Here is a 16883-nt window from a genome sequence, read left to right on the forward strand (position 1 = left end):
AACTATTTCTCGTTCGTACAGTCTTAAGCAAAATTACACCGTTTTGCCGCACAACAATAATCGTCATCTGTCTTGTCCGCATTTCCTTTCTTTAACGCGGCGAGCCAGGTACTTCCCAGTAACGAAGGGCATGCGCGTTGTCAGCATGACATAGCATTTTCGACAGGAAAGTAGCGGGCGCGGCGTTTTCAAGAATGGAAACGCAAGCAAGGCAGATGACGATTAGTGTTGTGTGGCGGAGATACACCCCAAAGGGTGTACCTTTGCCTAAGAGCGTACGTTGTCGTATTTTTAGTAATAGATATCGTTTGTCATCGTTGACTAAATTAAATTTCAGTCATGCGCCTTCGGTGACTTAGTGTTGCTTAAGCTTCGCCTACCATTTGAGTTTTCTTTGAGAAATCCCCATTTCAAGAGCAATTGCAAAACCGCGGAAGGCCGAATAACGTAACTATTCCAGACATTTGTATATTAATGGCACCGTCTCTCACACACAGCGGTTGACCAACCGTGCTGCTTAAGGTGTCTTTCCTCTCGCATTTGCTATCATTTGGACCAGCCTATGCTCTGACATGTGTGCTGTGTGTGAGGTGCTGTATAAGGTTACGCGAGTATTGCTTCCCAATATTGTCATTGTATTATTACTGAAGCTATATAGTCGACATTCGCCTGATTATTTAGGCATGGAATGCTGTTAGCTCCCGTTGTCGGCGACCTTGAAGAGATCTTGAGCTAAAAGACAGAGCCGTTTCGGCCACTCAAGACACGACGGAGCGAGAACGAAACGATAACATCCGGGCACCGTTGCGAGAATAGAACGCAAGCATCCACGCAACCAGTCAAAACTTAAGAAAATTCGGTCTCTGGCCCCCAAACCTTTCTACAGGAACGCATTACATACGCTAGTTACTGTCCAAACAAGTTACAAAAATATTACTTCCGATTTCTTCCTGTTTGTTGACAATGTCATTCAAGCTGTAACTTCTCGTACGCTGAAGCTTAATTTTTCATTTCCAATAGCGACGGTCAAAAGGTACATACAGGGCATTAGACACTTGATTGTCATCTTTTGGAGCTGAGACAAGGTTCCCTGCGCTCTTTTTAGCGCCAGCAGTCCGTGAGTTCCGCGGCACGGGTTCTGCGCCGCCTCGAGAGGTGGCGCCACGCTGCTTGACCGAGCCGGCAGCGTCCGACGCGCGCAGGTGGTTGTTTGTCCGAGACGAAACTTGCAATGAGGTTCAGTTCAAAACAGGTTCATTTCAGCTCAGTAAGCTTTCCAGCTTGCGTCATGTCGTGGCCGCATACACTTCTGCATCATTCATTTCATTGAGGTCACTGTCACTAACGCTGAAGCCGAGCAATGCAACGCAATGAAATGGCAGGTAGGAAGCATTTTCCGGAAACTGATCGCTAAGTACGCCAGAGCAGAAGACTGCTCGACTCTGCCGATAACGCCAGCATTATGCGGCCTTTCACAAAGGTGACAACACACCGCCACGGACCGCGGCCACCTACATAAGGCTGCACGTGTGCAGCCGACCACTTCGACGCGACAATAAAAAAAATTGGCAGTGGCTTAACTCGGCTAAGCCAAGATATACGTAGTGAAAGCTAAGGCATAGTTAAGCATGGTTAGCCTTGGTTAATCTTGATTGCAAGTCCAGGTTAGTCTGGTTGTCTAGCTATGTTGCGGCGTTTAGCCAGTCGTTCGGCGCGCTGTTTGTCTGTTTCCTGGGCGATTCGTTTCCTCTTCATCTCGTTCCGATGTCGATTCCAGGCCTCCTCCTGCTTATCAGAAAAATCGCTGTCCATACTGCCACCTCAACTGTGGTTGCGGTGCACGCGAGCTCTCCTTTTCAATCCTCCGACATGTTATCAGGCATGCGACGCAGCTGGCGAAGCAAGCGGAGGTGAGCGCAACGACAAGCAACGCGGTGTGACGTCATACCAAACGGCGGCGGCGGAAAGGCGCGGCGCTGCGCAACGGCGAAACACCTGTGGCTCGGTGCTACTAGTGGCGCATGCGCAGTAGTGACAAGAGAGCCAGAGAGAGAAATTTCACGGCGAGGAGCGCGTTGTGACGTGATGTACCTCCTCGGAGCACCGCCACGGCGAAATCGCAAGTTCGCGGCCAGTAAAGCTTTCGCTTTAAAAGTAGCGACAGACGCTGAGCGCGCTGCACTCTTGGAAGAAGAAAAGCGGTTGGAAGCAGTGGCACCCCAGGCAGCAAAAGACGCCATGTGGACGCAATTGTTTCTTGTCACTGTATGTGACGGGAAACAAATGCGTCCACCAATCTGTAACCAATCTGCTCTGCCGGTAGCCTTTTCATGCTTACATATACTCTCGATTACGAGAGAGCCAGTATTCCTTTTTTTTATTATCGCGACAGAAATTGTAGGGACACTACTGACGAAATTCTGCTGATGCTGCGTACACAGCGTACGTGTGCCGCGGTTGATTGTGGCTTCGTGAGCGCTGTTCCCAAGCAGCTGTAGTTTTGAAGGTCGCGTAAACTTAGCTCTGCAAGCTCTTGAAGCGCGTTGTAGCTGGAAGCCGCAAAAAGCAATCGCTTTTCGCTGCTGCTTCGCTTCATCACGCCAGCGTTCTGACAGCGAGTTTACGGGCATCGAGGGAGATGTATTCATGTATTGCTTTGCTCACGACACAAAGTTTGTTAATTTAACAAGGAATCGAAGGTTTACTATATTTTAGACTGGCGTTAACACGTACAACTGATTAATTTACTTATTTAATGCCTGGTAATTTGCTGTCTCTTGTCGGGTGACACTGCGACAATTTTTACTGGGATCAGCTCGTTTACGAAAGCTGATGTAGACACTACGAGAATTCCCTTTATCCTTGCTCAAAATTGAAATAATTACTTTTTTTCTGGTGGCTTAGCTTAGCGACTTTGTATAAAGCCACTAGGAAGCATAGTTGCTGTCAGAACCAGGAGATTGCTTTTAAAAGTTCAGGTTGTTAACATGCACATGTTATATAATAATTTTCATACATGTTTCTAACGTTTTTCTTGCATACGTTACAGCCATGTTGTTTGCCTGCCATCAGCCTGGTTTCACTTTGGGTCGACATCAATCTTCCTTGCTCATCAGTACTGAAACAAGCCCACAAAAATCTCCTGCTTTACTAGCACCTCTGATCTTAACAGTGCATTTATTGTTTACGACCGCTGGAACAATGCTGCAAGACGACTAGTAAATTGTGATGTCGCCTACGCACCCATGATCTGTTCTGCGTCTGCAACCATGGATGAAAGGTTGCACCCAGCAAGAAGTAACTTCCTTATGGGCCGATGTAGATGTGAACTCTGGTTTATTTTTGTCTCTGTTACTGTTCAAGCATCTCTACAGAAATGCCCCACTAAATTTCTTACAACCTGTGCACTCCAATGTAAATTGTGTTTGTAACCACTGAAACCTACCTGCAGCTAGCCTTAGTAAATTGTTTAGTCGTCAAGATACGCCTGATCTTTCCAGAAATATTTGTATCTGTTGCCATGGAAGAACAGCCACACTCTGCCGCTGTTAACATCCACCGTTGCCGTGTGATATCCGTGAATTTTTGGTTGACCTTGTGTTTGTGTACAACCGCTCAAGCGATCACACACAAATCCTCTGTTAACTTTCGGTACTGGTGCACTCATACAATACATTTCTGTGTCTGACCGCTGAAGTAAGCAAGCTGCAAGCCTTTAGTTAATTGTGTAGTCGCCAAGGTACCTGTAAAGGCATCAACAATATTTGGCGGCGAGCACGGAAGAAAGGCCGCATTCAGCTTCTTTCACTTGCTTAGAGGTCTACGAGCCTGTAAACACATCAGGTGAATTTGTTTCTGTGACCTCTCAATTACTGCAAGTATCTTGTATGTGAACTCAGTTTGGTTTTGTGCTGAAGCAAGTGTCTTGTAGCTGGTTTTGCACCTGTGAAACCTCCACTAATGTTTGTGTCTGCGGCTGCTTAAGTGATCCTTCAGTAACTTTATTATTGTCCGAAGTATTTATCAAATCGTTAGTACATTTATTCTGTGCGACCAAAGAAGGAAACCAGCAGAAAGTCTGGAGTAACTTCGTTGATGGCTAAAACACTTGTTCACTTTCAGCGAATTTCGCATTGATGTGCCTGCGACCGCTGAAGTGAGCCAGCTCTCTGTAGGCCTAATACTAACTTCCTCTGTAACCTCCACCCTTACAGAGGGCTTTTAAAGTTATTTTACTGGCCGAGGTGCATCTGCTAAATATTAACTCTGCTGAAAAGGTCTCACCACTGCTCGAAAGTGTCACTTTTTGCTCTGGTGATCTTTACCAGAATTTATCATGGATGCAGAGTGCGTTTGCACTGTAAATAGGTCATCATGAGCAACTGTTTGTGTCTATGACCACTGAACTAATCTCAAGTAACTTCGTTAATGCCTAATGTAGTTGTGAAATCTTTAGCATAACTCGTGTTAGTGTGTGTAACTACTAAAGATGGCCTGCAGAAAGGCTCTGGTAACTTTCTTATGGTGGCTAACATATCTGAACTTTTCAGCAAATTTTGCTTTGATATGGCTGTGACCAAGGAAGTGAGCTCGCAGCACGCCCTACGATAACTTCTGCAGTGGCCTCATCGCGATTTCTTAAATTTTCTTGCTAGCTAAAGTGGATTTGTTAACAGTTGAATTACTTCACTCTCTTACTGGCCATGGTGCGGCATAAGTTATAATTTTCTTATTTTCATGCGGCCCATTTGTTTTACTGCAATGGAAAGCTTACCGGTCAGAGTGTTTAATCATGACGGGCTAACGCGAAAAACACCGTGGAATATTTTTTATCAATTTTTTTTTATCTGCAGTAAGGATGGAGTCATTCACTAGAAGCATTCTGAAAACAGTAATAGGCGAACGCGATAGCGATTAAACAGTGGCATTAGTAGGAGGCAGACGACAAGTGTGGCCGTGCTGCAACAAGCTATAATTTTGTTTATCAAATTCATCTTCCTGTGATTCGTGCTTTCCGAATTGTTAAATGATTTCTACGATAATAGCTACGTTTTTTTCGTGGTTTCCTGTCCAACTGCCTTGGTGCTTAGCCAGCCAAAAGAAAACCAATCGGATTGAAAATGAAACGACGCCTTTACACGTGATACGGAGTTCAGCGTCTTGCCGTGGCCGCGCGTGCGTTTTTGATTTCCGAAGCATAAAATAATCCGCGAGTGTCTAATAGTACACCAACTGTAAGTTTAAGCAATAGTAATCCTGTACTTATAACAGTCGACTCACATACAGTAGCCTCATAGATTACATCTGAAGTACCAAGATTTCACCGCCAGGTCTCGCCACTCACTGGTTATTGAGACTTTCTTTGGCAGTTTAAAATTATAATTCCTACTGAAATATCTAAAAGCGTATTGGATTCTATCACCATAAATCATGGTCATTTCATTTCCATCAACGTCTCACAACACATTCTGGCCAGTTGTCAGCCCCTTTAAATGTTTCGGCTGCCTGCCGAACTTAGTTCTATAGCTTTAGTGTTAGCGCAAAAAATGTATAGCTTCGATGTGCTGACTAATTATAGTTTGTGCTATATGTTCTGATATAATGCATTTTTGGGATGGATGGATGGATGGATGGATGGATGGATGGATGGATGGATGGATGGATGGATGGATGGATGGATGGATGGATGGATGGATGGACGGATGGACGGACGGACGGACGGACGGACGGACGGACGGACGGATGGATGGATGGATGGATGGCATCCATCCATCCATCCATCCGGATGCAGCCTCTCTCCGCTGCAGTGCCCACTGATCGGTGCGTAAAATGCGTCCTTGTGGCTTTCTTATTTTTTGCAGCCAAACACAATGCCCGTCGGTCGCGTCTCAGGAGACCAGAAGTTTGAAGTAGTGACCAGGTTATTCAAAATTTTTGCAGAAGATTACTTACGCAAGCTCCCCAGACCCTTACGAGCGTACATTACAACAAAAATTTTGAGAAAACGGAGAGCGTGTGCGGCCTTGAGTACATAAGTTGTCAAGGGCAGAAGTAATTACGGCTTTTGGAAAAACATTTTCAAAGCAAAAGGTTGAAAGCGCCTTACAAGTGTCATCATATAATTTTCCCGAAATCCTGAAAGATCTGCACGCCACACCGAGTTTACGTTTCGAGAAAATGGGGCAAATGTTAAATCTAATGTGTGGCGAAGAAATTGAAGCTTTTGTAGCAATTAGAAACGTGCCTATTGGGTACTGAACCCCGTTTTTTTTTTCTGTATTTGCATGCGTTGCACCACATCGTTAGTTGCATTTCTGGTGTACACAATGTAACTAACTATGCACCCTGTTGTTATTTTGTGAAAGTAAGGAACAAGGTTATGTGTGAGTTACAATATATCACGTGTGAAAGCGCTCCGCAGCATCATGGGGTTCTCCAGTGGAACGAAACAGGCCGCTGGCCATAATTACATATGCCAGCGAGGTAAAATTAAGCAAGAATTAGGGGTGGTGTGATGGGTGCGTGTGTGAACGGGAAGGGGGGCATACGCTATGAAAAAATTTGTCTGCGGAGGTGTTTACATCAGTAACAGCCTTTTAAAGCGATTGCAGATCTCACTTGTGGGAATCGGTTTAAGTAAAGCATGCATTGGCTTTTCTGTTTGTGCATCGCTCACAAAAACAAGGACTAAGAAAAGCAATGCACATTATGCAAGCTGACTCGCAACTATGCTCGCTTTTGTGAGCGCTCGTCGACCAGAAACACGGATGCTTATCAGCTAGCTCAGTTAGGGTTGTCAGGATTGGGAGCTCAATCCCATCGCTCGAGATCCGTTGCCAAGATTGGAGTCCGGCATGAATTCGAAGGTAGCTGGCCCATGCCGTCGTCCAACTTAAACACGCTGAGGACGTTGATGAAGGGAAGAACTGCTTCTCATCGAGAACGAGGAAAATGGGTTTATTTACAGAATTTAAATCAGTCTAACATGACTGCCTAAGAAAAAGTGTGTCAGTCCAACCTGACTGCACGAGAGAAGTGTGTCGAGCCTCCGCCCAACAGCCGTTTTTAAACACTCGGTCCTCCGGCGATACAAGGCAGCGAATGTTCGTTTCGTCATCGCAAAACTAGCCGCCTCCCGCGACAAGGTGACGCGAGCGTTCGTTTACTCATTGTAAATTCGCCGCCGCTCCGAAGAACAGTTTACGCACACAAAGGCACACACATTCCAAGGTCTGGAGCCGACGACAGAGGGGCGCCGTTCCGCAGTATCGTTTACGCCCACACACACGCAAACACACAGGTGCGAAGGTCTGGAGTCGTCGTCGGAGGGGCGCCGTTCCGGGAAGCTCGGAGCCATTGTGAGTAACTCGTTGTCCTGCTCATCTTCGTCCGGTGAGAAGCGCGAAAAGACAGCTTTCCCGCGGCCGCTCGCTCACGCGTATCAAATCAGGTCCGCGCTGGGGACCTCAGGCACAATAGTTCGTCCGTCGAACCCGTTTCGTCACAACGGCGATAGGGCTGGTGGATGGAGGCGGTTTTCAGCACAAAGCCCGCTTCTTCGAACGCAGCCTAGCTGCAGCGACGGAGAGTGGGGGATGCGCGTCTTGTCCCCCAGTCGTAATTGGGTGGCAATTTTGCCTTGCAGCTCGCCATTCTTAACAGGGTGAAGAACGCTATTTTGGTTTAGCGACAATTTTGTTACGTCGAGCGCATGACCAAGTTGGACAAATTTTCCCCTAGAAACGTGTTTCCCAATATAACTTCTAAGATTCAAACATGCGAATCCAACGCATGACCATGAAGACAATGTGATGACGTCACTAAAAAGCTGACGACGGAATGACGACGCCGGAACGAATACGATGGCAAGACGATTATTGGTGATGACTTGAAAGCGCCAGAAAGGCGACAATGTGATAAAAAATGGTTTTGTTAACGTAACTACTCTGTATTTCTGTTTTAGCCCCCCCCCCCTTTATGTAATACCCCGAAAGAGGCCTTTAAGAGTTAATGTTAATAATGAATATTATTTTGTCGTGAGAGGAAGGCTGATTAAGACGCAATGACTTCTAGGGCTTCACGGCAGCAGCCTGAACACGATGGCAGGAAGACCATGATAACAGAAAGACTACGATAGCATAACGACAATGGGTTGACCACAACGTCATGACGACGCTGCCACAGTCATGGCAATACGTAGAAAGAACGACCATTTGATGACCACGGAGTGACAAGACTTGAATAATTGCGATAGTATGACGACGATAATGTGGCCAAGAAGGCACGACGTATGAAGACTGTGATGCAAACGCAATGACGATGAAGGAATGGTGACTACGTCTTGATTGTGGTGGCGTGATGGCAACAGTATGACGACGACGGAACGACGACCACGAAATTACGGCGATGCAACAGAATAGCGTTGACGGCGTGACGGCGCTGTGACAACGAAAGGCAGTGAAGATAACAGTGTGAAGACTGTGGAACGACGACGGCGTGACAACTAAGTAAAAATGATCGCAGCGAAATGAAGGCGATGAAATGACGACGATGGCATGATTACGCCGGTGGCTTTTTTGTTGGAGCTTACGTACATCGCCGACCGCCCCGAGTGGCCTATGGTTGCGCTATATCCGGTTCTGCTTTGCTCCATGTCCAGTACCAGGAAATCCTGGAAGACAACGCTTTCGTATATACATTCACAAATATATCCGCCCAGTTGCCTACTGACCCAACCGCAAGGACAGCAGCAACAGCCACGCTAAAGCAGGGATGTTACGCTAAGAAAGCTTGCTTTAATAATGACGAGAGACCATAATGAAAGTTCCATAAAGGAGGCAGATGCGCTGTGATTATTGCTGCGAAAGAGTCGAATGGCTCGTTGCATATCCAGCTTTAGTGGACACGTACCAACTAGCGCCCCAAGCGGCCCCGGCACGAAGCTAGCGCGTTTTCAATGGAACGAGTGGGTTTTTCGCGAATAACAAAAGCTGCAGGTCGATTATCGAAAAACGCAGGTGACAGACGTGTTCTGGAAGACAATCCACACGATCCAAATGCAGTGATCACGCTATGGCACGTAAGAATTTTGTTCCCACAGCGGTTAAAGTTTTAGCAATGGAAGCCTATGGAAACGACGGAAATTTGTACTCGATTTTCGAGGCACGAACGGTGCCTGTAATTAACCTACGACGTCTATCGTAATACGCAGTGCAGCGTATGTAGTCCGGAGACTTAGCTTTCGATAGATGCCTATCTGGACTCTCCACACATGGCGCAACACTGTTCCCAAAAGCGTTTTTTGTAACACTGTCGTGAAAATTCACGTGGCATCTATAAAAACATGAGCGTACCACTGGGGGAAGCCTCGGAAGCCGTGGCCGAGGGGTAGAATCGCGCGCACCTTTCGTATCCCGTCGCGGTTGCCGTGGTTCGATTCTCGCTTCGCTGTTTTTTTTTTAAGCCGCATAGGGCCTAGTTTTGTAGTCTCTCACTAGATGGCAGAATCGCAAAACCCAAGATTTGCTTTCGGTTTTGGTTTTCCCGCAGCGCATTTTTTTAAAGCCGCATAGGACTTAGTTTTATAATCTCCTATCAAATGGCAGAAACAAAAAATTCAAGATTTGCTTTCGGTTCTGGTTTTCCAGTGGTGCTGTTGAAATATTATGCTTTCTATTTTTCCTTCATAAAACGTAGCAGTATCGTGTTCATTAAGTCATCGGTTTTATGAAGATTTTATTCATTGGACATCTTAACTAGAAGCTTGCGCATGGCTTTGTGTTATGAAAAAAAAAAAGCTTTCGTGCTTTGTAGCGTGGAACGTGGGAGAACAAAATGGCTATTCTTATTGCGTTCTTCTGGAAGGTCCGTTTTCTTCGACTTTCGGCTGTCCTTAATGGCACACACTCCGAGCGAATCACGTCCACCTGTGCCCCAATGCCACCCGGTGACCAGTGCCAATCCTATGCAACATTCGTGTGGAACAAAGGGTCTGCTAGGCTGAGTCGCTGCCCGAACGTTAATTATTTCTAAAGATTCATCGAAATAAGAAATGCACCAACTAGGAGAAGATGTGCAGCGTCTGGATTAATAGCTACTGTTAATGTGTTCCCTACAGCCAAGTGGTATCAATCCGTAGGTGTGGCCGTAAAAAACCATTTGAATAAATGTCCCGTGCTGTGTCTGCCCCGGTCTCTCTACAGAGAAGCTAGCTTGGCTAGCCGTCAGCATTTAGGATCAACATATGGTGTCCTTCGTTCGGTGCATTTGCTTTTAATGCGCAGCTTTCTTTGGCGAGTACCCCAGCAATTTGGTAGCAAAATCGTGCAAAATCGTGTCTGTAACGCCAAAAGCTTGACGCATTTCCCATATAAATATATAAAAAAAAGGGTTGGGGTGGCCAACTTGAAATTGGAAGTGGCATCAGCATAAATTTGGGCGTGATACAGAGATGGGCCAAGCTGAATTTGGTAATGATATGGGAGTGGCCCTACCTAAATTTGAGGTGAAATGCTGAATTTGAGGCTGATATGGGGGTGGCCCCACCTAAATTTGAGGTGATATGGGGGTGGGTGAGCCTAAGTTTGGGGGAATATTGGGGGTGCGACAGCCTGGCTTTGGGGATGATATGGGAGTGGGAGAACCTAAATTTGGGGGTGATATGGGGCTGGACCAAGCTGAATCGGGGGGGGGGGGGTAGGGGGGCTAACCTAAATTTGGGAGTGATTTGCGGTGGGCCATCCTAAATTTGAGGTGATAGAGGGGTGGGCCAGGCTAAGTTTGGGGCTGATATGGGGTTGGGCCAACCTGGATTTGGGGATGATATGGGGGTGGGCCAACCTAAATTTGGAGGTAACATGGGGACGGGCTAACCTAACCATGGCGGTGATGTTTGGCTGGGCCAAGCTGAATAGGGGGGGGGGGGGGGGTTGATGGGTGGACTAAACTATATTGGGGGATGATTTGCAGTGGGCCATCCTAAATTTGAGGTGATCGAGGGGTGGGCCAGCGTTAGCTTGGGGCTGATATTGGGGTGGGTCAACCTTGATTTGCAGGTGGTATTGGAGTGGGCCAATATAAACTTGGTGGTGTTGTGGAGGCGGGCCAATCTGTATTTGGGGGCGATATGGGGGTGGGCCAACCTAAATTTTGGGGTGCATCGACTGGAAATTTGGGGGACGATTTATGGAAATTCGTGGGTGGACCAACTTGAAAATTAGGGGTGGCCTAATTGAAATTGGGGATTGGGCCAACTCCAAGTTTAAGGCTGGGAGAAAAGAAAATCGGGCGTGGCCAACTTTAAATTTGGGGGTGGGCCAATTTAAATTTGAGGGTGTGCCAACTTGAAATTTAGGGGTGGGCCTATTTAATGTTTGGGGGTGGGCCAATTGAAATTTGGGGGCCCGTTTACGAATAGTTAGACAACACCAGTAGTGTTTCTGCATCTTTTTCATTATCGCAAAAGTACGTACATTAATAATTGTTACTTAATACTCCTCAAGGTGAGCTACCACTCGAGCCTTCCCAGCCCACTGGGCTAATAATGTCACAGAAGTACTCTCACCGTGACAACTGCGACGTTCAATGTGGAGATCACAAGAACAAATCGCGGACCGAGCTGACCGTTTTCACACCAATGTCATCGCTAACACTACTCGCTCGTGCTAGAGGCAACATAAGCTCACAACGATCATAATTCAACTTTCACTCGCACGCTAGTCGACACGCTCTCAGTGCACAATTTCGCCCATCATTGGATAGAACCTTGCTGGATGTTTTACTGTCATGTTGCGTCGTTTTTCTCGAAGGCCGTCTCCCGAAAAGAGAATACATTTTTGAGATTGACGAGGCAAGCTAGTATATAACTCATACGAAGCAAATGTATAAACGGTTATAGTGATTTTTCAAAAATGAATATAAGTAAATAAGATTTCAGATGGTATTATTTCGACCAGGCATGACAACGAGTTTTTTCCACCTGTAACAGTGATTTGACCGAAAACCTAATCATATTGCTCAAACGTGTTGCCCCAATACTACATGTGCTGAATGTACAAAAGTGCGGTGCGTGGTCACAGCTTCAAAGCCAGTATATTTTGTGTAGGGTTGTTGATATTGTAGTAATGTGGAGTTTTCTTCTTTATAAGAGCACAAAAAGAAAAATATAACAGATGGTAGCTAAGCGTAAAGTACATTGGAAGATCTGAAACCAGCAATTATATTAATTTGTGGGTTGGTCCTCTCCACCGGTAGATCGCTGTCCGATCACTTCAAAGAATTTTGTTTGTGTGCAACTGCAGCAAAAACGAAGATACTGCCATTTCATTGCCAGGACCTTTATGCCCTCCACACACACAAGGAGGACACCAGATAATTGGCAATATCAGTTTATAAACTGACATTGTTTTGCTAATTTCAGTGTAGCGTGGTGCCGGCGGACGGAGTATTTTCTTAGTATCAGTCCAGTGTTAGCAGTGAGAAGCAGTTCGGTCTACCATTCCCATGAGGGCATACTTGCCATTGTAGCGCTTTACTGTAGGACAAGTTAAGTGCTAAAAACTTGGTGTGCCTTGTCCTTTCCGCAGATCGTCCATCCATTCTGTTATGGTGACGATCAACGTTGTGTCCGCCAGGCCTCTTCCTCATCTTTAGCTTCACCATCACAAGAGTGGACAGAGAAAGGAAGCTTTCTTCACAATCAGCCCCAGCGGGATTCCACCACTCGCAACTGCTGCAATTCGCATTCAGTGGCTGGGCATGCTAACCACATCCTTAGTTTCACAATGACTAGAGTACGCAGAAAAAGTAGAGCTTTGGTCGCTATCACTACCACGAACCTATGTCAATGCAGATATAAGTACTTGCAGGGGCTGGGTATGCTAACTTCTCCGCTACCACCTGCTTCCACCACCTTAGATTTTCCAGGCATACCTGCTTCTTGTTTTGATCGCAGACGCATGCAGGATAAACGCGGATAACTAAAAAATCTCAGTGCCCTTCCAGTCTGTGAAGAAACATGACCTGCAAGCTGTGTATGTGGGCCCCTTAATGGCGAATTGCACCTCCACCGTATGTCAGCCCCGCATTGCGCTGTCTTCGGGATCGGCCCACGTATGGGGAGTGCTTAACGCCTGCTTCATCTCCGCCGCGGGTCTCCCCGGCATGGCGTTACATTCGGGATCAGCCTACGTATGGGGAGCGCTGAACGCATGCTTCACCACCGCTGCGGGTCGGGCCGGTATTACGCTATCTTCGGGATTTGGCTCTACACGCCGACGCGATAGTGGGGAAAGTAGCCCTTAAGAGGAAGCTTTAGCTCTGGTGGTCCTATCTAAATAAATGTAAAAGTTGAGTTCGTTTTTCTCGACAGCCACTGCATCTAATTTGACAAGGTTTGTTGCATTTAAAACAAAAACCTAAAATCTAGTGTCTGTTGGTTTCGAATTCTGGATTTAGGTCATCATTTGTTTATTCAATATTGTCAAAAATCGCAAATTTTAAGAAAACGAAACCATCAAGTTTACAACTCTCTTTCGGCAATGAAAACTGATGTCACAATTATGTACATTGTATCTAACAGCACATCTAAAGCAGACAAAATTGATATATTACGCATGAATCTCAAAAAATTTATAGATATGGAAATACAGCTTTTCCACAACCCTTGTTCACAACGTGACGACTTCACGTAAGATATAAATCGGCATATTGGATTTGTCCGCTTTGAATTGTTTAATGGATGCTGTTTACAGAACCGCGATATCAGTTCTTGATGCGGAGTTAATAATTTGTAAACTTCGTGCTTGTGTACTTTTCGCACTTTCGAATTTTTGAATATCTTTTACAAAAATTCAAGCCCTAAATAGAAATTCCACTTCCAATAGTCACTAGAATTTACCTTTCTGTCCCGAATCCAACGAATTTCATTAAAATCGGTCCAGGGGTTATCTAAGAAAAGCGTTTCGGCGTTTTACATCTATTTGAATAGGCCGAGTCGGAGTAGGGCCCGTGTTAAAGCTTCCTCTTAACGACTTCGCTGTAAAAAAAAGAATAAAAGAACAAAAAAAAAACCGCTGCAGCCATCAATATCGCCGCCTCAGATTTCGTCATGATGGCACCGTCACCATCGGCACGGCTCCGTGAGCAGCTACCAAGCTGTTTACTTTCGTTATCTTCCATCCCTTGGCGGCCGCGCATTGTCTTGATGCCAGCGACGCGCTAAATCTGCACCGTCATACCGTCATGCATCGCTTCTGCGACCAAGCAAGCTTTCGGCGGCACACGTACAGTCGCGATCAATTTGAAGGTGATCGCTCGAGCTGCGACCGGCGAGCCTTCCAAACAGCATAGCGGCCGATTTCGGAACTGCGAAGATAAAAATTGCGCGGCCTTCTTCCCCTTTTACGCTCGTACAGGCTGCAACCGTCACCCCCAAGACTAACTTGACACATTTTTTGTTTGTTACCGTTTCATGGCTATGATGTGTGCGCGTCCCTGCCTCATGCATACATTGGCTAACAATGACGCCTCTGTGCACTAGCTGATAAGGCAATCGAAATGAATTCGCAGGTTATCTCGTGATGGGTGACGAAAAGCTGCGAGTTGCCAGACGGGAGTGACACCTGCTCAGGGAACAGCAAAAGAGAGAGAGGGAAGCTTACTGATGTTTCCTTCTTGACTGACGGTGATGACGTAACGTGGCGCTGCTCCTAGTTTCGGTCGCTGCTCGAGCGATCACCTTCATATTGATCGCGACTGTACACTGCCGCATTGACACCAAAAATTTAAAATGCTTGCCTTCGAGAAAGCAGCATGAATAAAAATGGAATGCGACTATGTGGCCACGGGGAACATGTTCACGGGGCCATACTATTGATGACAGCATCACAAAAGGCTAGATGGGGTCAGGTTGACTTTACAGGTTTGGAAGCAATGACTGACGGGCTAGTTGCTACATTATCACATAAACAACAGCGCCTAAGGTTAGCGCAGTTTGTGTGTGTTTCCTCCATTGTGTCCCGTCGTGATCTGCTGTTCTTTCTGTGGCTTTACAGATGTTCTTTTCCTGCGTCAGTTACGCCTTCCAAGAGTGTTTACTTGGAAAATTTTTTTCGCATGGCTCTTACAGAAGCATGTTTAGTCGAAAGTTTTTCGCTTGGCTGCATAATCTCGAGGACGGGCTCCAAACTGCTCATTTTCTTTAGCCACATAAGAACCATTACTAAAAATTTAATTAACGTAGCTTTGTTAATTACGCAAACAACTTCTCAACTTACACCGCCCATCTAGAGATTACCAATCTGAATACTCGAATGATAAAATGATGTTAACATTGTTTGTATCGTTTCAATAGTTTTGTTTCGTGCAGTTAAAAGCAGCCGGCATATTGATGGTGCTGTAGACTTCTCATCAAGTAAGTGTGAAAGCTTGGACAGGTTATCTTGGCACAAATCAACTTCATGAGCTTAAGCACATGGCCCAACCTTGCACGTCTGTCTTTACAACCGATTCTCATACATTATACAAGAAGCACCTCAGCGCTACGGCACATCCCACAAGGTGTGCGAGAACATTGTGCGCGCTCCCGATTAGGTTTCTGAGCGTTGGTGGCATCAGGCTCGGTTTCCTGGCATCATAAGGAATAAAAACAGCTTGCTGGAGGAAAGCATTGGGTACATTTTCAGTACTTTGTAACATATGGATAAGCACGGATATGTACGTTAGAACGAAAAGTACTGAAATATTAAGGTGAGGGTTTCGCTGGATGTATTTTAGCTGTCTAATGATAAGATGTAAAGAAAAAAATACTGTGATTTTGTGACAATTAATGCTGACATGAAATATGAGCTCCGACACAGTACCCGTGGTGGAACTGGCCCCTGGACTACAGGGCTACATTGAACCCCGATATGCTGGTTTGATAAATACCAGTAATTGGAAAGTGGTTCGCTCGTGAATTTCCTGTATGTCGGCGTCGCTGTGCAGTGTTGGGGGCCCTTTTTAAACCACAAGCATTATGTTTCAGTTAATATTGAAAGCAACTGTACTCTTTTCTTTAAGGGAGGGGGGGGGGGGGGGGGGCTTTTTTTAGCGTCTAACCACACTTCCAAAGTTATCAGTTAGTTCGAGATGCGTCTGCATGTGTTTCTAATATCCAGTATGTTGTCACGGATTCAATAGCGAAAGAGCATTATCTTATCAGATTGCGCGCGTGAAGCGAATACTGGCGTACATTCTCCATCACATTTGACGACCCGAGATTGCGCTGCAATGTACGAGCATTCCAATCTGACGAACCGACGCCTTGATCCGTAGATCGGAATCAGAGGAAGCACTTTGCGCGCAGCCATCGTTATGTTTGAGTGTTATTTTCTTTTCCAGCGCAAGCTCATCTTATAATGAGTAACATTCGTGACTGACTCTTTCGGAAGTGTTTTGTTCTTGACATTACTACAACGTGAGAGTATAGAGGTGCTCCATCTTCATTGAGTGAATACTGGGAAACAGACTATAGCGTTTTCTTGCGTCTGCGTTTGCACATTTACCGCACCAATTTATTTTTCATAACTTACTTTTTAATTTGAGGGGCTGTAAAGCACAGCAACCTTTTATTAACACGATGTTTTAATAACACAGAAAATTTAAATGCTTATTAGTCGCTTTCACCTCATGGTAACGAATTTATATAAAGACATACTTATGATAATTAAAAGCATATACGTTTGACAACGTTTCATCTGAGTTCCCCTTTGCAAGGTCATACAGACTTGCAGGTGGTTCGTATCGGGGACCCTCGACATATGTCCAACCTCCAAACAAAGGGTTATTCCGAATGTTTCATTTCAGGAAGGCGTGTTACCCTCCTGTCTTTCATTCCCGTTCGC

The sequence above is a fragment of the Dermacentor andersoni genome, chromosome 4, assembly GCF_023375885.2.
Source record: "Dermacentor andersoni chromosome 4, qqDerAnde1_hic_scaffold, whole genome shotgun sequence".
Taxonomy (NCBI): Eukaryota; Metazoa; Arthropoda; class Arachnida; order Ixodida; family Ixodidae; genus Dermacentor; species Dermacentor andersoni.